We start from the raw sequence: 23,700 nt of genomic DNA, 5'->3' as shown, positions 1-23,700 counted from the left end.
CAGGGTTAGTTCTAGGCAGGGTTCGGCCTGGTGTGAACAGGGAGTAGTTCCTTCGGGATTAGTTCTAGGCAGGGGTCGGCCTGGTGTGAACAGGGAGTAGTTCCTTCAGGGTTAGTTCTAGGCAGGGTTCGGCCTGGTGTGAACAGGGAGTAGTTCCTTCAGGGTTAGTTCTAGGCAGGGTTCGGCTTAGTGTGAACAGGATGCTATTGCTATTTCTCATTTTGTATGACTTCCCCCATGAGAAAGCTTGGTGGTGGTAGTTTAAGTCTTTTTTTTTGAGGTTGAATCTCACTTTGTTGCCCAGGCTAGAGTACAATGGCATGATCTCACAGCAACCTCCTCCCAAGTTCAAGCGATTCTCATGCCTCAGTTTCCCAAGTTGCTGGGACTACAGGTGCGCACCACCATGCCAGCTAATTTTTTGTATTTTTACTAGAGACAGGGTTTTGCCATGTTGGTCAGGCTGGTCTTGAACTCCTGACCTCAACTGATCCATCCGCTGCAGTCTCCCAAAGTGCTGGATTACAAGTGTGAGCCACTTCACCTTGCCAAGGCTATTTTTAAGTACTCCTTACCAGCCTGACAACCTAAAAGAGTTGCTTATTCATATGCCACCTGGTGCTTCAGCTGCCAGCTGAGGAATTAACATGATCTGTATTAGCCAGCAGACGCTTCACTGTCTGCAATCAACTATGGAAGTAGACTGGGAAAAAAAACCACCAAGGCCGGAAAGTAAGAGTGACAAGACTGAACCATCCTCAGCTCCATGGGAGACCACAGACCGACTAACCAGCGCCAGTACTTGCCAGGTGCACTGCCAGTCCTGCCAGCGAAGTGTGTACATGTGCCTGCACGTGCAAATACTGGGGAGAAAGGGTGAAGTCCATAGAGTTTAGTCCATGTTTCGGTGGACCAAATAAGAAGGTGAACTAGGCAAACAACTGTGCCTTTAGTTATCACCTTTTGCTTTTTGACAGCATGGCTACGTTACTTTTGTTCTCTTCTGTCCCACATTTCACAGTGTTCTCCTAGTCTGAATCTTTGTGCCTGTCAACTTCTATGCCTCTCTTCCTGTACTCAGCTTGTCGGGCCAATCTTAGACGTGACACCCCTCCATGGCCCCTGGAGTCTGGTAGGCAACCTCAAAAGATAAAGCTGGCTAAACCAGGAAGGTTAGGAGTGGGGAGTCACCCAGAGGTGCTCTAAAGACCTCAAAGGTGCAGAGAGCAGCGAGCTGGCAGTGCGGGGTGCAGCGCCGAGAAAGGCCCATCCTCGCTGCCGCTTCTGAGAACTTTAGCTGCTAAGCCGGAGTCAAAGGAGCTGCCGAAAAGTCTCTTTAAACAGGAAGCTTTTCTCCTCTCTTCTTCTGGGTCAGAATAAGAGATGAGTAAAACTCCTGGGACTGAATGTGATCTCGTCTCCTCCCTCCTGGTGCCTTCCACCATCTGCCCTTGGCTCTCAGGGAGTCTCTAAGATTCCTGCTGCTTAAAGGGATTCTGCCCTTTTTTCTTTTCTGAGTCTTCTCAGATTAATTTCACAGATAATAAAACTATGTAAAATATGATGACAATTACTAACAAGTTACAGCCAAACAGGATTTTAACAGGGAAATAAATCGCCCAGAGCAACAGAACTGACTGTTAAAATTAAACATGGGAAAGTTGCCTAAAAGCAGATCAGCTCTAACCGGATGCCCAACCTGCTACCTGCCTTGCTCTCCTGGGCATTACGAATTTCAGGATTTGTAGAATGGCTAGTGAGAGGTTTTGCTTTTTGTTTTTTTTTTTTTTTTTAAACAAGCTAGAGGGCAGGAAGAGACGCTCAGAAGCAAACAGTACAAAGGAACACACCAGGACATACCACTGGCAGACTGGACAGGAAGTAAACGGAGCCTGATGAAAGAACAGAAAAAGGTCCCACTTTTCCAAAAGAAAGGGTTTCTTTTTCCAAGATAAAGTTTGAAAAATAAAACACGAGCAAAATGCCATTAACACGTATGACTCATTCATGAAGCAAAAAATGTGAATGACTCTATGGAAGCCTGTGAATTACTACTGTCATCTAGTAATTTTAAAAACCTTGTTTATGTCCAGATGCGGTGGCTCACACCTGTAATCTCAGCACACTGGGAGGCTGAGGTGGGTGGATCACGAGGTCAGGAGTTCAAGACCAGCCTGGCCAAGATGGTGAAAACCCGTCTCTACTAAAAATACAAAAATTAGCCGGGCGTGGTGGCAGGCACCTGTAATCCCAGCTACTTGGGAGGCTGAGGCAGGGAACTGAGATGGCACCACTGCACTCCAGCCTGGGTGACAGAGCAATACTCCCATCTCAAAACAAAAACAAAAAAAACCCTTTGTTTATGACTTCCATAAACATTCACTTATGACTGAATGTTTAAATCAAAATATGAGTACCTTATGTGAAGCATATCAGGTGAATACCACATGATATGAAAATCTGTTATATGAAGTTACTATAATTAAGCTGGGGCAGTGCTGGCCTAAGCATAAAAGCAGATCAATGGAACAGACGTGTATGTACTGATACACACACAGTGCATTTCAAATCAATAAAAAACGATGAAATGACCTGGCATAACTGGTTGTCTGAAAAATGTTAGCTTCCTACCTTATACTACACACAAGGACAAAATCCTAATGGAGTAAAGAAATTACTAAAATAAGGAAGGTCTTTTCAAACATTCCATCATAAGAAGAATCCTGCAAGGCACCGTGGCTCACGCCTGTAATCCCAACACTTTGGGAGGCCAAGGCAGGCGGATCACAAAGTTAAGAGTTCGAGACCAGCCTGACCAACACAGTGAAACCCTCTCTCTACTAAAAATACAAAAATTAGCCAGGTGTGGTGGCGAGTGCCTATTATCCCAGCTACTTGGGAGGCTGAGGCAGGAGAATTGCTTGAACCGGGGAGGCAGGGGTTGCAGTGAGCCAAGATAGAGCCATTGCACTCCAGCCTGGTTGACAGAGCAAGGCTCTGGAAAAAAAAAAAAAGATGAATCCTTTGAAAGGCCTGCTACGACCCACCAATAAAATGTAAGGGAAAATACTAGTAAGTAAAATATTGCAGCATAGGATACATGGTTGTCTAGTTCATAAGGAGTTCTTTAAAATGAATACGGAAAAAAAAATCTAATACCCAGTAAAAAACGTGAAGGACAATCACAAAAAAAAATAGAATTTAAAAAAAAAAAAAAATTGCTACTAATCATGAGTCTTAAGGAAAAAAAAAAGTTTCATTTTTGCCTATTAAAGTGACAATGCATCAGCTTAAACACTAGTGATATTTTCTACCTTTCTAAAACAAAGAGGTTACTTTCATGGAAAACAATTACGAAATGTTTTTGTACCAAGTTAGATTTTATTAACAAGCCAGAAAAAGCACTTAACAATTATCAAGAAAGCTGTGTTTCTGCACCAGCGCCACAGTGACTGGTTTCGTGACGGTGTCAAGCCACTGCCTCTCTAGTTTATAAATCTGTGTTACAGTCCAAGACTACATAATTTATCAACCTCCTTTTTAAAAAACCCATAATAAAATATAAAGACATTCATTTTGGCAATGCTTAAGAGAAATTACTTGTCAATATGCAGTCTGCAGACTGGAATCATCTCACATGGGGTGCTGTCTAAAAATGAAAATTGTCATGCTTCCTACTGGATCAAAGTATCTCAGATGAGGCCCAGTGAGCTGCAGTTTTTGTTTGTTTGTTTCTGTGATGGAGTCTGCCTCTGTCACCCAGGCTGGAGTGCCGTGGCATAATCTCGGCTCACTGCAACCTCCGCCACCCAAGTTCAAGCAATTCTCGTGCCTCACCATCCCGAGTGGCTGGAATTACAGGCCTCTGCCACATGCCCAGCTAATTTTTGTATTTTTAGTAGAGATGGGGTTTCACTATGTTGGCAGGGCTGGTCTCGAACTCCTGACCTCAAGTGATCTGCCAGTCTCATCCTCTCAAAGTGCTGGGATTACAGGTGTGAGGCACCATGCCCAGCACTTTTTTTTTTTTTTTTTAAGAGACAGAGTTTCACTCTGTCATCCAGGCTTGAGTGCAGTGGTATGATCAAAGCTCACCGCAGCCTTGAACTCCTGGGCTCCAGTGATCCTCCTGCCTCAGCCTCCCTAGTAGCTAGGACTACAAGATATGCACCAACTACGCCCAACTAATTTAAAAAACAAGTGTTTTTGTAGAAATGGGGTCTTGCTATGTTGCTCAGGCTGCTCCAGAACTCCTGGTCTCAAGTTACCCTCCCCCACCTTGACCTCCCAAAGTTCCGGGATGGCAGGCATGAGCCACCACGTCAGACCTGATCTGTATTGTAACAAGTTTCCCTCACCACGGATCCTATGAGCTCCAAAGTGAATAGCGTTAAGGGGACCGAATTCTGAATTTCACACGGAACTCTTCTAGTAAAACGTGCTCCTGTTTCGGGGTTTCTGTCTTTCCCTCTTTGCATCTTCTTCTGAATTCAAAACAGGTAAAGCTGTTAATAATGTAAATAGCTTCCAAACTTTGTATAATTTCAAAGAGACTTGAGTGTGATTCTAAGTATTAGTCAATGAAAATGAAGTCAACAGGTCTGCCGTCCCTTGCTGCAGAGAAGTAAGTTGAGAACGTCCAGATCCTTTCCCTGTGAGAGGGAAATCATACAACAGAGTGTGGTGTGATATGACTTCCTTATGAAACCGTGTTCTATACTTGAACATGTTCCATGGAATTCTTACCACAAGGTGACTTGTATGTACATCTTAGTCACACTTCTGTGAAGTTCTGTTTCATAAAGAACTTCAGCCAATTATTTATCATCTTTCTTAACCTTGTTTCCATGTAAACATCTTCAAACCAGAAATCATCTATTAAGACTAGAAAACAACCTACTCATAGGCCCAGGGCTGAGACTTCTACGTAACTGATTATCTTCTGGCAATATACTCAAAAAAGAAGACATACACTCATTCAAAACCCAGGGGGTGGGGGGGTCCACAGAGTAAGACACAGGGAAACCAATTAACCCCCAGTCAATCATCCCCGGCTACTTTTTAAAAGAAAGCTTTCATCACGGTAGAATGAATGATGCATTATTCTATACAAATCATGGTGAGTGGTTTAAAACTGCCACACTACAACACAAATATTATTTGCTAAACTAAAATTAAATTTGAGGGCTCTGTGTTAAGATGATCAGCCAAGTACACTGCCACAGCTGCGTCTTCCATCAAACTCCTCCTGTATCTGCAGGAAAGATCTACCTAGGGCCATCCCAGATTCCCAAGAACCGCCAGTACTTGCTCCCTCAACACACATCATTTTAATTTGTTAACCGACCAGGCACAGTGGCTCACGGCTATAATACCAGCACGTTGAGAGGCTCAGGTGGGCAGATCACCTGAGGTCAGGAGTTTGAGACCAGCCTGGCCAACATGGCGAAACCCCCTCAACTAAAAATACAAAAATTAGCCGGGTGTGGTGGCGGACGCCTGTAATCCCAGCTACTCAGGAGGCTGAGGCAGGAGAATCACTTGAACCCGGGAGACAGAGCACATGTGGTAAGCTGAGATCGCTCCACTGCACTCCAGCCTGGGTAAGAGAGAGAGATACCATCTCAAAAAAAAAAAAAAAAAAAGTGTTAGGTAAGGTCTGACAGTCAGGTCTTAGAAACATAATCAGAAACATAATCAACAGATATAAGGCATTACTTTCTTGAACATTCAGTTACTTAAAAAAAGTCCCAGAAAACATAGAGTATGTCTGTAATGACTCTCATTATCATGTGGAGAGGGGAGCGCAGGGGTAGGGACGAGAGGGTAGCAGTCCAGTTTGTTTCTAATCAATCTGTTAAGAGACCTGAAAGCAAGTTTTTGTCTTCCGACATCTCTTTGCTGTATAATCTTCCCCCTCATCTCTTCAAGTCAGATATCAGATCAATAATCAATAGAGAAGTCCTAGCTCCACTTCAAGAGACAGGGATTAGACAGAGCGGGATATTGTGGCAAGTATAAGGACAGACCAGAATTCAACTCAAATTTTAGTTCCTTAGTTAGTAGTGAAACCTACAGAGAGTCATTTCTGAGGCGCCTTCAGTCTTTTCCATAAAGTTTTTGTGCCGTAACAGACAGAGAAAGAGTTCCATTTTCCAGTCAACAAGGCAAAAAAGAGGCCAAGTAATTGGGGGCGTAATAAACGTGAGCCTATTTTACAAGATCATGGGAGCTAGGAAGCCCTCTGACAAATCTTTAAGCTGATGGAACCTAAATGACTGATGACTATTTTAGTTTTTCCTTTAAAAAAAGTGATGTGAATAAATATAGATCCCTCCCACACACAGTTTTATATACATTCAAAAAGCAATTATACTGTTCATTCTGGGGCTGTTTATATACAATTTTTTTCCTTTTTTTAACTCCCTACTAACTCCCCTTATATACAAACAAGTATAATTCTTGTTTTTCTCAATGTAATCCTATTCATATATACATACATGCAGACACATGCATCAACATACGGGCACAGGCCTAACAGACTGATATTCCCCATGCCAGCCTATGCATTTTCTCTCTCGTGCAGATTCCTCCAAGTCGAGTGGGATAGTGTGGCTCCATTTCGTTCTATTAGAAGGTGAGCTAATATTCCATGGTGTGCAGGTAACATCCTGTTCAGCCACTCTGCGCTGATGGGCTTTCACTGTTTTCCACTTCAGGCCACAGAGAACCACGCTGCAACTGCCTTCTTTGTCCATGTGCCATTGTACAGTAGCTGTTTTGCCCTCATCGATTACAATTCCAGGACTGGCATTGCTGGAGCAATCAGAGCACATATATTTATGTATTTTAGATTTCAATAGGTTTTACCAGATTGTTTTTCAAAAGACTGCGTCAGTCTGATTTTTTTTTAGTAACATGTAAGAGTATTCCTTTTCCTTTCCAACCATAGATATCACTTAATAATTTTTGCCGGTCAGACCTTGCGGGTCTTTTTCTGGTCATTAAGATGTATTCTTTTGCGACCTACTGCCTATTCATATCCTTCGCCCACTGTTTCACCGGGCTGCTTGCATTTGATGGCACTAACTCTCTGTCACCTGCTTTGCAAACACTTTTTTCTTAAATCTGTTGCTTGTCCATGTTATTTTTACACCTTAGAATGGGAGGTTAGTAAGCTACAGTGTACCACCTATTAGTATAAATAAATCTTTACTGAAACACAGCCTTGCCCATCCGTTTTTGTTGTAAGTTCAGTAGCTGCAACAGAAATTAGCTGGCACTCAAAGTCTAACATATTAAATATCTGACCCTTTACAGAAAAAACTTGACAATATTTGCTATACAGAACATCAAAAAAAAATTATTTCTTCGCCCATGGAACTCATGTTCCAAAAGGAATTTTTGTTTTTAATATAGGGCTTTCCAGTAAAAACCAGAAAGCCTGCCAGACAAATTCTAAAAGAGCTGTAACACTCCAAACGGATTTTTAAGTGTTTTATTCATTGCTAGAAAAATATCTAGCAAGTTGTACACATTAACTTTCAGAATTAATGCAAGGCCTTCTTGCTTTTATATATATCTATATTAAATATAGATATATACACACTTAAAAAACCGTGTAGAGATGAGGTCTCACTTTGTTACCCAGGCTGGTCTCCAAATCCTGGCCTCAACTGATCCTCCCACCTTGGCCTCCCCCAAAGTGCCGGGATTACATGCATGAACCACCACGTCCAGCCAAACAGTATTAAGAAAAAAAAGAAAAGAAAAGAAAAAACTTTTTCTTAGCCATGTACAATTTCACTGTGAAAAATTAGTATGAAATAATGCACTTGTTTTTCAGCTGAAAATCGTCCCAATAATAAGGACTTACCTTATAACAGGGTTGTTCAATCTTTTGGCTCTCCTGGGCCACGTTGGAAGAAGAAGAATTGTCTTGGGCCACACGTAAAATATACTAACACTAATGATAGCTGATGAGCTTGCAAAAAAAAAAAAAAAAAAATCTTGTAATGTTTTAAGAGACTTTACAAATTTGTGTTGGGCCTCATTCAAAGCCGTCCTGGGCTGCATGCGGCCTGCGGGTGGTGGGCTGGGCAAGCTTGCCTTATGGGAAAACATTTTGGGCTCGTTTTGATGTTAAGTTGTTTTAAGAAACTCCACATACATGGCACTAAGAACAATTTACTCTCATTATAAACTACTTTTCAGTAGACGAGCCTTATCAAAGTGATTAAATATTTTCAAGCTAAGACACGTGACGAGAAGGGAGAACATTTTCCCCACCAAACTTCTCCATACAACTTTAGGTTCAGGGCTCAGTCAACACAAGATAAGCCCTGCCTGGGTGGAAAGGGGACTCATCTTAGAAATGTTCTGTTGGGGCCGGGCGCGGTGGCTCAAGCCTGTAATCCCAGCACTTTGGGAGGCCGAGGCGGGTGGATCACGAGGTCAAGAAATCGAGACCATCCTGGTCAACATGGTGAAACCCTGTCTCTACTAAAACTCAAAAAATTAGCTGGGCATGGTGGCGCGTGCCTGTAGTCCCAGCTACTCAGGAGGCTGAGGCAGGAGAATTGCCTGAACCCAGGAGGCGGAGGTTGCGGTGAGCCGAGATTGCGCCATGGCACTCCAGCCTGGGTAACAAGAGCGAAACTCCGTCTCCCAAAAAAAAAAAAAAATGTTCTGTTGGTAGCGCATGACATCTGGGACATTTCTGTTGTTACTTTGCCTCCAAGCACAGGTTTACAATGCACTGTGACAGTACTGCATGTTTTATTTGGCTTGTTAACGAAATGCATTTTTAAAACCCAAAATATAGTGCACAATCCTTTCAACTTTTCAGTTCGTTTGAAAGTTTTCATAATAAAATATTGGGAGGAAATATTCCTAAATTACAGAAAAAAATTTTTATTAACATTTAAGTCTCATTTCTATTACTCCGCAAAAGAAACACGTCCTTTTAAATTATTAAATTACAGTAAGTAACATCCATCCTTCAAATTCATGGTCAACACTGGTTAGCATTCACACTACACATCCTTGACGTCAAGGAAATTTTTCCTTTCATCTTTGTAGACACTTATGGAAAACCGGCATCACTCCTAGTGAAAAGCAGTGATATCCACCTTGCATTTTAAAGTCTGACAAACTTTAAAAACCTTTTTTAACCCTATACCATTTAGAAATTTCTATGGCCAGTGAACAGTGTGACACCTAGATCAGTCAACGCATATCCAAAAAGAAGTCATAAAAAAGCAGGAACTCCTTACAAACTATGTCTACAATAATACACCATTAAAAATGGATTTCAGGTCCTCAGTGATGGTATGGGTGGGGAGGTACACGATGAAAAAGAAATATCATATGATCAAAAACACATGGAGGACGTGTATGTGTGTGAGTTCCAATAAGCTGGAATTTAAATAGAAAGGTTGGAGTCACAGCAAGTAGATGAAAGGCGGCCCCTTTAACATTTGCTCCTGGAGTCCAGCAACTCCCAGCAGTTGGCTGGAGACTAAGCTGGCTGATCCCGCGGAGCTTCAACAAAGGGACGAAACAAACTGAGTCCCCAGGGCCCCCCTCCCGACAACGCGTGAAACAACTTGATAAATGATTGCTCTGTCAGGGGATGAGGAGATGGAGACGTCTGGGAGCAGAGGGGGAATGTATCTAATTTAGGAGGCCAGGGGGAAGGGGAAGACAGGGAAGGCAGAACAGCAGACGCACAAACACTCAAGCCGAGAACCAGAATCGAACACCAGACAAGCCAACAGCATCTCCGAGAGCTGCAGAGACTTGGCAGAGGCCGGTTCTCCCCAAGTCACTGGGATTTTAGGAGGAAGGTTTTCACCGTCCACAACCCATTCTCTAGCCTCAAGTCCAAGCTTCTCATATGACCTCATTCATTCACCTGGGGATGACATAAAATACAAAATCCTTTTCCCCACCCCCAGCTCCTGCCTGAAGATTGCTGACTCAGCCTGAAAGCCAGCGGGGCAAGAACCCAAGGATTAGCTAACTTAAGGAAACGTTAATTACCCTGAGACAAAAATAGGAGGCGATCACATTTGGAGCCCAACACTTAGCTTCTCCTTCGCCCCCTCCTCCAGGGTGTGAGCACCCACTATTTATACAACCTCTTCCTAACCGAGGACTGACACTGGTCGCGCAGGACTTCCCTGTCTGGGGAAAACTCACTGGTGACAAACTCAGTCAGCACTACTCGGGCATTTCAGAAGTAGGCACAGAGGCAGCTCAACTTGAGAAAAACGGCTGTCAGAATTGGAAGTAGGACAAAAGCAGTCTCCCCAAGAGGAGCTGGCTGATTCATAAGGGATCCTTGGGCAGCTTAAGTGTCTGATGAAAGACCATTAAGGAAGTTTACAAGTCAGAGGTGAGACGAGCAACACAGGTCTTTATTCCATCACCCAGTTTCTTGTTTTGTGAACTACAGACAGCTAATGTTGTGGCTATCCATAGAAGCACAGTGTTGTACTATCATGCATAGAACTTTATTTAAACGCTGAATTAAGACTGGGCTGAAGCTGGCATAGTTTAAGCTAACAGCAAATGGTCTATCAAGAAACTGAAGCTCAGAATTTATCTTTGCTTTGCCAAGTACCCTTGGAGGATGACTGATAAATCATAGCTATGACCCCAAATCTAATTTATTACAGTTTGTTTTAGAACATCTGATGTATTAGTTTAATTTGGCCAGAGAGAAACTGTACATAATCTAAGGAACAGGACAACTATGAGAAAAATCACTGATTCACTGGATTGAGCCGGAAGGTCCTGCTCCTATTGGTTTGATTTTTTGTTTTTGTTTGTTTTTTGAGAATTAAAAGAGCTCTAGTGAGTCTACTGCAGGAAAAATGTTTGTGGCCTGTCCAGAATTTTCACTGGAGCAAACAAAAACAGGACTTCCTAATTCCCCAGACATCCTTCTTGTCAGGTTACACAATTCAAGAGGCCCTCAGGGTTTCCTAAACAGAAGAGGCGCTGCACCACGGATCTCACTTTGAGTCCAAGTAATTCTAATCAGCAATTCACAAAAGTGTGATCTTGCAATTATACAACCTGGTCTCCAAATGCTACCTTCCTTTCCAATCTTTCTGCCAAGGTCTGAGTCTTACAAATATAAGCAAATTCCTGTTCATGGACTAGTCAGTTGCATGGAATGCGTATGAAACTGCAAACTGGCAGCAGGCGGCAATGCTTGCTTTGGTCTTCAGTCTGTCTTGTTTGTCACTGGTTGTGCAACATTAAAAAAAAATCAGGTCCGACTGATTCACAGTTCTTCGTGACTCAGCGGGCACTAACAGGGGGCGGCCTCTTGTACTGGACATGGGTCCTCCAGCGTATTGACTGGACAGCAGGCCCCATCCCCTTCATTAAAGTACCTGTCTGGCCCTGCAGGCGTCTGCGTGTTTTTGACAACAGCTCTACAACATGAATGAGTAGCAGGTGAGCGTGTACTTGATGTGTTCCGTCCTTTCTTTCCGTCAGTCCCAGATGATGCTGGCTGCTCTCAAGTCCCCCCTGACTTGACACTATTCCTTCACTGTAACACCCAGGATTTAACAAAATACTCTCTGACTAGGTAAAAAGACGACACTCACTGCCTTTATTCTGAACAGCAGTAGGTAAAGGCATCCCACACCCAAAATGACTACAAAAGACAGTGCTCAAGAAAATACAAGCAGAACGTTAAGACAGGAGACAGCTTAGCTACGGGGTGGGGAGGGGGCTCTAATCCACGGATGGGGGGAACTGATTTCTAGACTGCTGGGAAAGTGATTAAAGCAACAATCTCATGGGTTAATGTCCAAAAAGAAAAGTCAGTGTTTGCCCTGAAGAATGCCTACTGCCACCCTGCAAAGCAGCGAATCCTAAAGCCAGGTTCTTGGGCTGCCTGCATCAGAGTCTCCAGAACCCAGCCTCAGAAACTGCATTTCAAGCAAGCAACCCAGCGGTTTTCAGACACAATCAAGTTGGAAAAACAACTAAATTCCACTACAGCTGCCTAGAAGGGTGGGCCTGCACTCATGTAAGCTCTCCTGGACCCGTCCCCGCCTCTGCTCACGCTGACTTACGTGGGTGGCCTCTCCTCCGTGTTCCCACTCACCTTCACAAAACAACTGTCACACCATGTTTAACTTCATTCTCCCAAGAGAAGCAAAAGGCCTCTTATTTTTTTACCCTCATGGATAGAAAAGCAGCTTGACACATAGTAGGTACTACTTATTTAAACAAAGCAAGTTATTTCACTCTGTGCCTTACTTTAAACATCGGGGGGAAAGGTCCCAAGAAATGATCTCTAGTGACCTTAGTTATATTCTAGCATCTGTTTTATGCACTAGGGAACTATTTCTCAACCTATTTTTCATTACTAAAAGGTTCCTTTTAAGGAACCTTTTTAGATTCGCTCCCCTTGTCCCCAAACCATGACATTTTAATATTACAGAAACAGGCTGTGTACTGCACAAACCATCATAATAGTTAAGCTTCTTTCATCATCTCCCCCCAAAAGAACCGATTTCCAGCAACAGCACCTCCTTGATAATGTATTAAACTGTATTTGGATATTCACAGTAACACTGATGACAGGAGGCCGGGCACAGTGGCTCAGGCTGGTAATTCCAGGACTTTGGGAGGGCGAGGTGGATGGATCACTTGAGGTCTAGAGTTCAAGACCAACCTGGGGAACATAGAAAAACCCTCTATCTACAAAAAATGCAAAAATTAGCACGGCGGGGCGCACCTGTAGTCCCAGCTACTGGGGAGGCTGAGGTGGGACAGCTGCTTGAGCCCAAGAGGTGAAGGCTGCAGTAGGCAGTGATCGAGGCACTGCACTCCAGCCTGGGTGACAGAGCCAGAGTCTGTTTAAACAACAACAACAAAGACAGAAACAATGTGATGGCAGGAGATCATGTAACTCTAATACTTAATGTTAACTTCTTTGAGCAAATCAACACAATGGTTTGAGATGACCTGTGTTACTGACAACCTTTAAAATGCCTGTATCAGTTCTATACATAAACGTCCCCCAAGCTGGGTATGATACTGACAGCACTCCTTTAAAATCTATCCACTATTATTGAGACAGACTACATATGAAAAGTGTTTTTAAACATTTTTTTTTTTTTTGACACAGAGTCTTGCTCTGTCGCCAGGCGCCAGGCTGGAGTGCAGTGGTGCAATCTCAGCTCACTGCAATCTCTACCTCCCGGGTTCAAGCAATTCTCCTGCCTCAGCCTCCTGGGTGGATGGGACTACAGGCGCACACCACCACGCCCAGCTAATTTTTCTTTTTTTTTTTTGGTATTTTTAGTAGAGATGGGATTTCACCATGTTGGCCAGGATGGTCTTGATCTCTTGACCTTGTGATCCGCCTGCCTCAGCCTCCCAAAGTGCTGGGATTACAGGCTTGAGCCACCACACCTGGCCTAAAGATTTTTTATAAACAGCAATATGAGGCCTTCACACACATACTGACTTTAACCAGAAAGTGATATTGTCTGTATCAGTTCAAAGAATTAACTCTCCAGTTTGCCAATGATAGAAGCATTCCACCCAAAAATCAGCGCAGTACTGAGGCAACCAAAAACCTACCACACGAGGTGGGGATGTAGCTCAGTGGTAGAGCGCATGCATAGAGATTTATCGGAAAAATATCATACAGGATGTGTTGTATTTACGGGTTACAATAAAGCATCTGGTTGTCATCAATACTGACATGGAAAAGTCTCTGTTAAACCCACACTCAGAAAGACAGATAGGGCCAGGTGCGATGACTCACACCTGTAATTGAAGGGTGAGGCGGGAGGATGATAACGAGACACTGCCTCTATGAAAAATAAAATTTAGCTGGGCGTGGTGGCACCTGCAGTCCCAGGTACTTACTCAGGAGGCTGAAGTGGGAGGGCTGCTTGAGCTCAGGAGTTTGAGGCTGCAGCAAGCTCTGATGATGTCACGGCATTCCAGCCCGTGCAAACAGAACAAAACCTTGTCTCTTAAGAAAATAAAAATAAAAAACAAATGTTGGCGAAGATGTGGAAACACTGGAATCCTCAAGCACTGCCAGTGAGAATGTAAAGTAACACAGTGACTTTGGAAAAGTCTGGCAATTCCTAAAGAGGTTAAACACAGTAATGATGTGACCCAGAAATTCAACTAGAAATATACCCAAGAGAAACAAAAACCTAGGAGCACACAAAAAACTTTTAAAGGAATATTCACAGCAGTATTATGCATAATAGCCAAAAGGGAGAAATAACCCAAATACCCAACGACTGATGAACAGATGAACCAAATGTGGCATTAGCCATGTGATGGAATAGTATCTGGCAATAAAGGAACGAAGTGCTAACACCTGCTACAACATAAATAAACCACAAAAACACTCTGCCAAGTGAAAACACCCGGCGCAAAGGGCCACAGTGTAACTGCAGAATCCCACTTACAGGAAATGTCCAGAGTGGCAAATCCGTCCAGGCACAAAGGTTAGTGGTTTCCAGAGGATGGAGAAAAAAGTGAAGTGTACCTGCTAAAGGGTTTGGGGGCTTGGGGTGATGAAAATATTCTGAAATGGACTGTGGTGATGGCTGCGCACTCTAAATATACTAAAACCACTGAACTGTATGCTTTAAATGAGTTAACTGTACGGCTTGTGAATGTGTCTCAATAAGCCATGCCCCTCCCCCAAAAGATCATGAAAAAATAAGAGCTAAATGAAATAAGGTATATTAAGTGACTGATTAAATGAGCGCTCAAATTTCAGAGTTTGCTTTTTGACCTCAGCTTTAGCAAAAATAGATATAACATTCAGAAGCTAGCAAAATGTGTGTGGATGATCAGGGTGATGATCGATAGTCAACTGTCAAGTTCACCAGGATTCACTTTAAGTTGTAAGTACTTGATCATGCAGCATGCACAAGGAAAGAGACAGCGTGCTCGCCAACGAGGTGCTGCTGTGACCAAATAAAACTAACAGAGTTAATCTGGCTTCATGATATGCATTAGCATAATTATGGTAAATAATTAAACATGTATAAATAATAGGCAATGACTGACCATGACTATTATGACTTACATAGCCAATGCAGTCGTTTCCAGGGTCCTCTGAGAGCCACGGAGTGAGCAGTTTTCAAAAACAGCAAGAGACACTGCAGCCACGACCCACAGGGACACGCAGCCTTGTTCTTCTCCCCAGTGAGTGTTTTCAGAGCAGCCTTGGCTGGATGCTGAGAAACACCTCAGTACAAGTCAGGCTTAGGATGGAACACTGCAATCTGACAAGATGCCCTAGCCCAGAGAGAAAGCTGGCAGAAGGAGAAGGAAAATCAATCACACCCTGAGAGGCAGAAGCGCTGGGGTGTGTGGTGCGGGGGGAGGTGGGAGAGGGTTACAGATAATTGCGTGTGATGAACTACAAGGGCTGATGGGGGGAAAATTGGCTGACAGAGCATCTTGAAGAATTAGGAGGTAGACTAAGTGTGCCAGATGGAAGGATGGCCAAAGGACATGTGTGAAGAGAGGGAGGGTGCAGAAAGGTAGGGCCGCTTCTACAGACACACATTTGCAGTGTTCATCAGGAGCCCGTGCACACCACTTCACCACACAGACGCGGGCATCGGTGATGTGCACTTTTCATACAGAGCCGTACTGAAGTCTGACAACTGTAAGAGGCCTGACCTAGGAACGAAGTAATGCAGATAAAATGGTAACAGCAGCATTTCAGAAGCCAGATGTACTGGATACAGAATGACGTGAATCAAGTTCCAAGGTACCAATTGTAAATCTAATAAAAAGGAAAACTCTCGTCAGTCCTATGGTACATAAAGAATATCCCCTATAGGAAATGAATACCCTCGTACGCTGTTGGCGGGAATATAAACTGGTTTAACCTCTATGCATAGCAATCTGGCAATATTCTCCATCTCTCTGTCCTAACTAAATGATTTTTCTCCTAAGGAGAAAGTCCTTCCCTAGAGCCTGCATTAATCGTGGCTTATTCTTCCACTGGCCATACGGGACTTCCTACCGCCGCTCTGACCGCGAACGAAACCATCTTGAGACTCATCCCATCAAGCTCTAGTTCTCCACTGCTCCCTGTTATTCATCAACCTAACCTGTTTCCTTATGAGAAGCTGTAACCTCCTTCTCTCCCTCCCACCATCAGCCTGAATGACTGGGAAATCCTTACTCAGAACTCATCAGGCGCTGTACAGTTCCTTTTCATCTTTCACGTCACGTCCACCCAACTGTGGCACCCCTCTGACATAACTTACTCTGTATAAGCGAGTCCAGAGATGCTGTCCCTGGGAGATCATTTGTTCTTTTTGGTAGACATGGGGTTTGGCCATGTTGGCCAGGCTGGTCTTGAACTCTTGGCCTCAAGTGATCTGACCGCCTTGGCCTCCCAAAGTGCTGGGATTACAGGTGTGAGCCACTGCGCCCCAACTCCCTGCAAGTTCTTCATGTGCTCTGCTCTCAAATTCTCACTTCCTGTCTTTTATCTTACTATGTCACCTGTCATTCACATATAAAATACCTATTCTGACCACACTGGAATGGCTAGTTCAGGTAATACTATACTTTCTTCCAATCTGTAAATTCCCCTCATCTATTAATTCTACCATATATTTACTGAGGACCTTCTTTATACCAACCACTGTGCAGAAAATTCCCCTCCAAATCCACCCTAGACCACCCCCCTGCCACCGTGATCAGTCACTTCAGTCATTCTCCCCATTACCCCAGACTCTCCTCTACTCCATAAATCTTTTACGCCTCCATGCAAAATCAGAACCCTGATGAACAATTATTGCATTTTTCTCCTAGGCAGTTATCTGAGCACTAGAAAAAAAAAAAAGAAAAACAACAGACTCACACATGTACACTGGTACCACTATAAGCTATCTCCATCGTCATCCAAGCTCCACAACCCCTCTACTGTTCTCCTAGGTCACTCCAAACGTGTGTCTCTCTCGAGCACATTACCCCACCATGCCTGTTTCCTGAGCATTCTCAGATGACTCTGCCGCCTTTACACACACACGCGCGCCTCTATTATAAATGTCCACTAATAAAAATACTATTTTTCTCAGCTGGGTGCAGTGACTCACACCTGTAATCCCAGCACTTTTAGAGGCTGAGGCAAGAGGATCTTCAAGCCCAGGAGTTCGAGGCCAGCCTTGGCAACACATGGAGACCATGTCAAGAAAGAAAGAGAGAAAAAAGAAAGAAAAGAAAGAAGGAAGGAAGGAGGGAAGGAGGGAGGAAAGGAGGGAAGAAGGGAGGGAGGGAGGGAGGGAGCGAGGGAGGGAGGGAGGGAGGAGAGAAAGAAAAGGGAAGGCAGGAAATGAAAAGAAAGAAAAAGAAAAAAGAAAGAAAGAAAGAGATAAAGAAAAGAAAGGAAAAAAGAGGAAAGAGACGAAAGGGAGGAAAGGGAGGAAAGAGGGAAAGAAAAAAAGAAAAAGAAACTTTCGCTAGGAACAAACTCAGTATTTTGACAACTTTTATTTTGAAATAAGGGGAGAAATAATTATGCTTTTATCTTGCCTTACTTATTTGAACTGTATCTCAGGATAATCAAATGTTTGATAAGAAGTTTCTCTTTATAAAGATATTCCAGTTATCTTTGAAGAAGGAATGACCAGAATTTATGACCACTGAATAAGTACTGTGCACTCTGAAGGTACTAATGTTAACAAGAAAAACATGGCTGCCGTGCAAGCCCTGGAGACAATGTATCTAGGGTCTAGCTCACAACCATCATGCCGTGCAAGCCCCGGAGACAATGTATCTAGGGTCTAGCTCACAACCATCATGCCGTGCAAGCCCCGGAGACAATGTATCTAGGGTCTAGCTCACAACCATCAAGAGCTGCTCACATCTCAGAGACGGCAGACATTATGTGTACTGCTTCCATCACCATCTATTACGAATTTGTGTTCCCCCAAAATAAGTCTGAATTCTGTCAAATTTAACCACCAATTTATTGACATAGAGGGAACAGAAGAACATGTTAAACGATTGAATGGAGATAAATCAGCAACTTCCAAACTGGGAAAATCTACAGAAAAAGAGAGACCTGGTTTTTCCAAAAAAAAAAAACTGCAAGAAAAAGGGGAAACCTACATAATAAAAAAATATTTAGGCTGGGCAGGGTGACTCACGCCTGTAATCCCCACACTTTGGGAGGCTGAGGTGGCAGATCGCCTGAGGTCCGGGGTTCGAGACCAGCCTGGCCATGTCCCGTCTCTACTAAAAATTCAAAAATTAGCTGGGTGTGGTGGCACATGCCTATAGTCCCAGCTATTGGGAGGCTGAAGCAGGAGAAATGCTTGAACCCAGAAGGCGTAGGTTGCAGTGAGCCAAGATTGCACCACTGCACTCCAACCTGGTCGACAGAGACTCCGTCTCAGAAGAAAAAAAAAAATTAAAAGAACGTAACCATTTACAACACATGGACTTTATCTGAACGTGAATTTAAACCAATTGTAAAAAGTGGGGAGGACTACTATGGAAATTTGAAATTTGATGACATTAAGGAATTCTTTTTAATGTTTTTACGTGTGGTAATGTATTGTGGGCTCCTTTTTTTTTTTTTTTTTTTTTTTTTTAAAAAGACTAGTGTCTTTGGATAGGCAAATGGATACATTCATGGATGAAATTACACGATGTCTGGGATCTGCTTCAAATAATCCGGGTAGAGGCAAAATCAATAAAACAAGACCAGCCTTAGTTGATAACTGCTGAAACTACATATGATGGGTACTTGAGGGTTTATTTACTCATCTCTTAGGCTGAATAGATGGCTAAAAATGAAATTCCTGTATATCTCAGCCACCAAAAGCGGAATTCTGAAAAGTAGCACTGACTCCTTTCCCACACTGCCACTTTGAACTATTCACACCAATTTCTGTAGATCTTCTTTCTTTTCCTTTTTAACATCGTTTATGGCCCCTTTTCTTCATTCCCACATCCCTAGGCTAGTTGAAAGTCATCACCATCTCTCATTTAATTGAATGTTCACCTCCTATTTGGTTTAACTCTAGACTAGAACTTTGGTCTATCCGCCTGGACTAGAAACCAACAGTCGACAGTTTCCACTGTCTAGAACGCTGCTTCTCCGAAGACCCGTCGACTCCGCCCAAGCTAATTCTTACACCCGCTTCTTCAACATGTAACTCAAGCTCTGCTGTCCTGGGAAGCCACCCTTAATCCAAGTCTCATTTACATGTATTTGCTCTGTGTGCTCAAGGCATGCTTTTGCATAGCCCTGTTCGTAACGGTTTAGTTGTCTTTTTGTTGCTGTTGTTTGAGATGGAGTCTTGCTTTGTCGCCCAGGCTGGAGTGCAGTGGCACGATCTCAGCTCACTGCAACCCCAGCGTTCCAGGTTCAAGCGATTCTCCTGTCTCAGCCTCCCGAGTAGCTGGGATTACAGGTGCCCGCCACCACGCCCGGCTAATTTTTGTATTTTTATTAGAGACAGGATTTCACCATACTGGCAAAACTGGTCTCAAACTCCTGACCTTGTGATCCACCCCACCTTGGCCTCCCAAAGTGTTGGGATTACAGGTGTGAGCCACTGCGCTTGGCCTGGTTGTCTTTAACTTATTTGACTTTCTATACTCAGCACCTAAAACCTGACATGTTCTAGGCCCTCAATAAAAAATGTATTGAAATAAGAATTACAAAGCACAAGAAAGAATGGGACCAGGTCAGCTGTTGTAATCCTGTAATGTTGTCATGCCTGTAATCCCAGCACTTTGGGAAACTGAGGTGGGTGGATCATGAGGTCAGGAGTTCAAGACCAGTCTGGCCAAGATGGTAAAACCCCATCTCTACTAAAAATACCAAAAAGTTAGCTGGGTCTGGTAGCAGGTGCCTGTAATCCCAGCTACGCAAGAGGCTGAGGCACAGAATTGCTTGAATCTGGCAGGCCAAGATCATGTCACTGCACTCCAGCCTGGGCAACAGAGTGAGACTCCATCTCAAGAAAACAATAATCATCATCATAATGGGACCAAATAGGTTCACAACAGAAGGCAGCTATACAGCTCTAAGCACAGCTGTTCTCACACCAAAAATCATTCCAGGGTGCTGCTACATACACATTCATCTATGTTCACATACATGAGATTAAGATCCTTTTCCTCAGGTACTACATGGAATTTATAACCTCTGAAGACCACATCACGCTACATTTGGACTCTGGAAGGAGACACAACCACATTCATCTTCCCAAGCAAATTTACTAACAAAATAACATGCTAAAGGTAGCGAGAAGGAAAAAAACACAGAATACTTTATTAGCATTTTCTAACAGGCAAGTAAATACACAGTTAACACAGAAGCCAAGCTTCAAGAATAGAACACTGTAGAGAAACAGGCCTGAATTTTAGCTATCAGAGTATACCATTCTGAAACGCAAGGACTCCGCCTCGTCTTTGACCTCCATCTCGTCTGGCAAAATACCTAATCAAAAGCAAGCAATAGCCCATTAATGTCTAGGGCAAAAACACGGCTTTAAAGGTAACCATGGAGAAGACTGGTCACAATTCAGAGGAGCTGCCCAGAGGGAGACGACAATGTCACCAATACCAGTGCCACACACACGGCCTGTGTCCTTGTCTGTTGGTTTGTGCATCAGAGAGGGACACTGATTCTCCCTTTCGTCACCGACCCACAGCTGTAGGTGCATTTCCACACAGAGATGGAGGAGGAGGACTCAGATGTGGCCTTCCAGTTCTGAGTGTCCTCTGGCCACTGGGTGATCATGAACAGCCACTGAGTGTGGTCCTGGAAGTGTGAGGAGAGACCCAACATCATTTGAGGATGGCAGAATATTTGAGTTCCACAACATGATGCTGCACAGTGAGTATCCGGCAACACTGAGCGGCCATCACTGTCACAGCTTTGCCCACGGACTCCCGCCAGGGTCTGTGAACACCGTTCCACTGTGAAGCGATGTCTCCCTGAACTCCATGTGTGTCTGCGATTGAGAGAAGTCCACACTCCCCATTGTGGAGGAATCCCTCTTTCTCCATGACCGTGAGGTGCCCAGAGTGTGCTAACTAGGGATTTCTACTCATTCCAACCCTTAGACTTGGTCATTCAAATTTTAGCAAACTTAAAGAAAAAAAAAAAGTAACCGTGGCCAGGCGTGGCAGCTCACACCTGTAATCCCACACTTTGGGGAGGCTGAGGCGGGTGATCACAAGGTCAGGAGACAGAGACCATCCTGGCCAATATGGTGAAACCCCATCGAAGGAGGAGGAAGCAGTCTCCAGCTCACCACTACTTTTTAGGAAGGCCTGTGTAACTATTGATAGATCCAAGTTAAACTTCTCCATTAACTGCTGAATGATTGTAACCGCAGCTCCCACCTGCAGAGGACACACTGTTTCTCCCTCCTGGTCAGGCTACGTTTCTGAGTCTTCCTCAGACGTGGGGGATCGTCATTACACATCGTTTTATGTGTTCCAAAATCAGGGCTCTCATCCCACCACCACCTCCTCTGACCCCCGGGGGGCTTCCGCAAGCATCTTTTGGACTGCTTTTTCACTCTCCTGGATTTCTTCCTTCACATGCTCTTCTTCAGGCAAATCTGGAGTTCCCTCCCTCCGTGGTCCCCGCTATCCGTGGCCCGGGGGCCGGCTCCGCCTTCTGCTGGAGCTTCTGGGAGGAGTGGCGCGCCAGCGGCCCCCGGCAAATGCTTGCGCTCCTGGCCCCGCCGGGGGCTTCAGGGACCGCGCCGAGGCTGCGTGGACGAGCTCTTCTCCGTCGCTCTCCACAAGGCGCTGCTGGTGAGGGAGCTTCTCCTCCACGTGGGACAGGGCCACGTGGGACAGGGCCACATCATCCGTGTGGGGAAGGCACCTCCCACTAGGCAGCACCCTTGGCCAGGGAGCCGTGCCCCCTGAGACGAGGCAGGACCCAGCTCCAGCCGCTCGCTGCCAGCTGCCAGCCCGGGATGTACTGCATGGAGATGAAGTGGCCCAAAGCCTCGGCCCCGCTGCCGAGGGCTCCTGCTCCCGCACACAGTGCGGCCTCCCCGCAGGATGAGCTCGGCCAGGCTGGGCCCCACGTGGAAGGACGCGAAGCTGCCTTCCTCCCTCTCTCGAACAGAGCCGAGGAATGGGTGCAGGAGGCTGGGGTGTCTGCCCAAATCCATCGCCTCCGCCATGCCTGCCACCGGGCACTAGAGGAGCTGCCCCTCACGAGTGCCTGGCACATGGGTGACCGACCTAACCTCATTTTCATATAGGCCATCTGAAGGCCAGAAAGAGGAAACAATACTTAAAGTTAGTTACATGGTTGCACAGCTCGCAGCGCATTATAACAGAAACAGAAAGCAATTAGAAAAGTGTACGTGAAAGGTTGCAAGTAAAAAGGAGTTGGTTTCTGCCATGAAGAGAAGAACCAGCTCTTTTAAAACTCCAGCAATAGAATCTTCCCTCCCCCAATGCCTAAGTGTGGGGCCGCTACAGTTCTGGGCAAAGACACGCAGCTCAACAGAACGAAAAAGAACCACTAGGCTGCAGCGCAGCACAGAAACACACAGGCTTAGGGATGCACAATTACTGGGACTAGGTAAGCGCGTATCCCATACATCAGCCCGGGAAGGACAAGCAAGAGCGCATGTGGATTGATTCCACTTACTCTCCAGGACGGACAAATTAATCTGTAGTGAGAGAAATCAGATCAGCCATTGTCTGAGGCAGGGTATGTGCGGTGGGGCAGATTTGACTGCACAGGGCATGAGGGAACTTTCTTGGGGAATTAAAATAATTTATATTTTGGGGGAGGGTAGCTATACACTTGTATACAGCTGTCACAAGTCAATTATATACTTAAAATCTGTGTATTTAATTGTATACAAATTATACCTAAAAAAAAATTTTTTTTTTTTTTTACAGGCTAAGTAGTATAATATACTCTATCAAGATTCTTCCCCAAATCGGAACATTTAAAATTGAGGGCCAGACACAGTATCTCATGGCTGTAATCCCAGCACTTTCAGAGGCCAAAGCAGGTGGATCACTTGAGGTCAGGAGTTCAGGACCAGCCTGACCAACACCGTGATATCCTGTCTCTACTAAAAGTACAAAAAATTAGCCAGGCATGGTGGCACATGCCTATAGTCCCAGCTACTAGGGAGGCTGAGGCATGAGAATCGCTTGAACCCAGGAGGCAGGGGTTGCAGTGAGCCAAGATCGTGCCACTGCACTCCATCCTGGGTGAAAAATGAGGGCCTGTCTCAAAAAATAAATAAATAAAATAAAATAAAGGCCAGGCTAGGTGTTGTGGAATGCTGCCTATAGTCCCAGCTGCTCGTGTGAACGCCTTGAGGCCAGGAGTTGGAGGGCAGCCTGGGCAACATAGTGAGATCCAATCTCAATTAAGAAAATTTTTTAGGCCGGGCGCGGTGGCTCAAGCCTGTAATCCCAGCACTTTGGGAGGCCGAGGCGGGTGGATCACGAGGTCAAGAGATCGAGACCATCCTGGTCAACATGGTGAAACCCCGTCTCTACTAAAAATACAAAAAATTAGCTGGGCATGGTGGTGCGTGCCTGTAATCCCAGCTACTCAGGAGGCTGAGGCAGGAGAATTGCCTGAACCCAGGAGGCGGAGGTTGCGGTGAGCCGAGATTGCGCCATTGCACTCCAGCCTGGGTAACA

At 44.6% G+C, this 23,700-nt stretch overlaps 1 protein-coding gene and 1 non-coding gene across 2 annotated transcripts in view; both read right to left on the bottom strand.

Annotated features, from left to right (window-relative positions):
• Positions 1-23,700, bottom strand: part of LOC116543770 (cat eye syndrome critical region protein 2) — a 199,760-nt gene that overhangs the window by 120,434 nt on the left and 55,626 nt on the right. The window lies entirely within an intron of this gene.
• Positions 7,417-7,478, bottom strand: LOC116543776. The gene has a single exon (XR_004265695.1). It is a non-coding gene; the product is annotated as a U7 small nuclear RNA (small nuclear RNA).

Source organism: Sapajus apella, unplaced genomic scaffold (genome assembly GCF_009761245.1).
Source record: "Sapajus apella isolate SASKATOON/1434 unplaced genomic scaffold, GSC_monkey_1.0 scaffold195, whole genome shotgun sequence".
NCBI classification, from domain to species: domain Eukaryota; kingdom Metazoa; phylum Chordata; class Mammalia; order Primates; family Cebidae; genus Sapajus; species Sapajus apella.
Note: the sequence above shows the minus strand (reverse complement) of the source record. Positions and strands in the feature narration are given on the sequence as shown.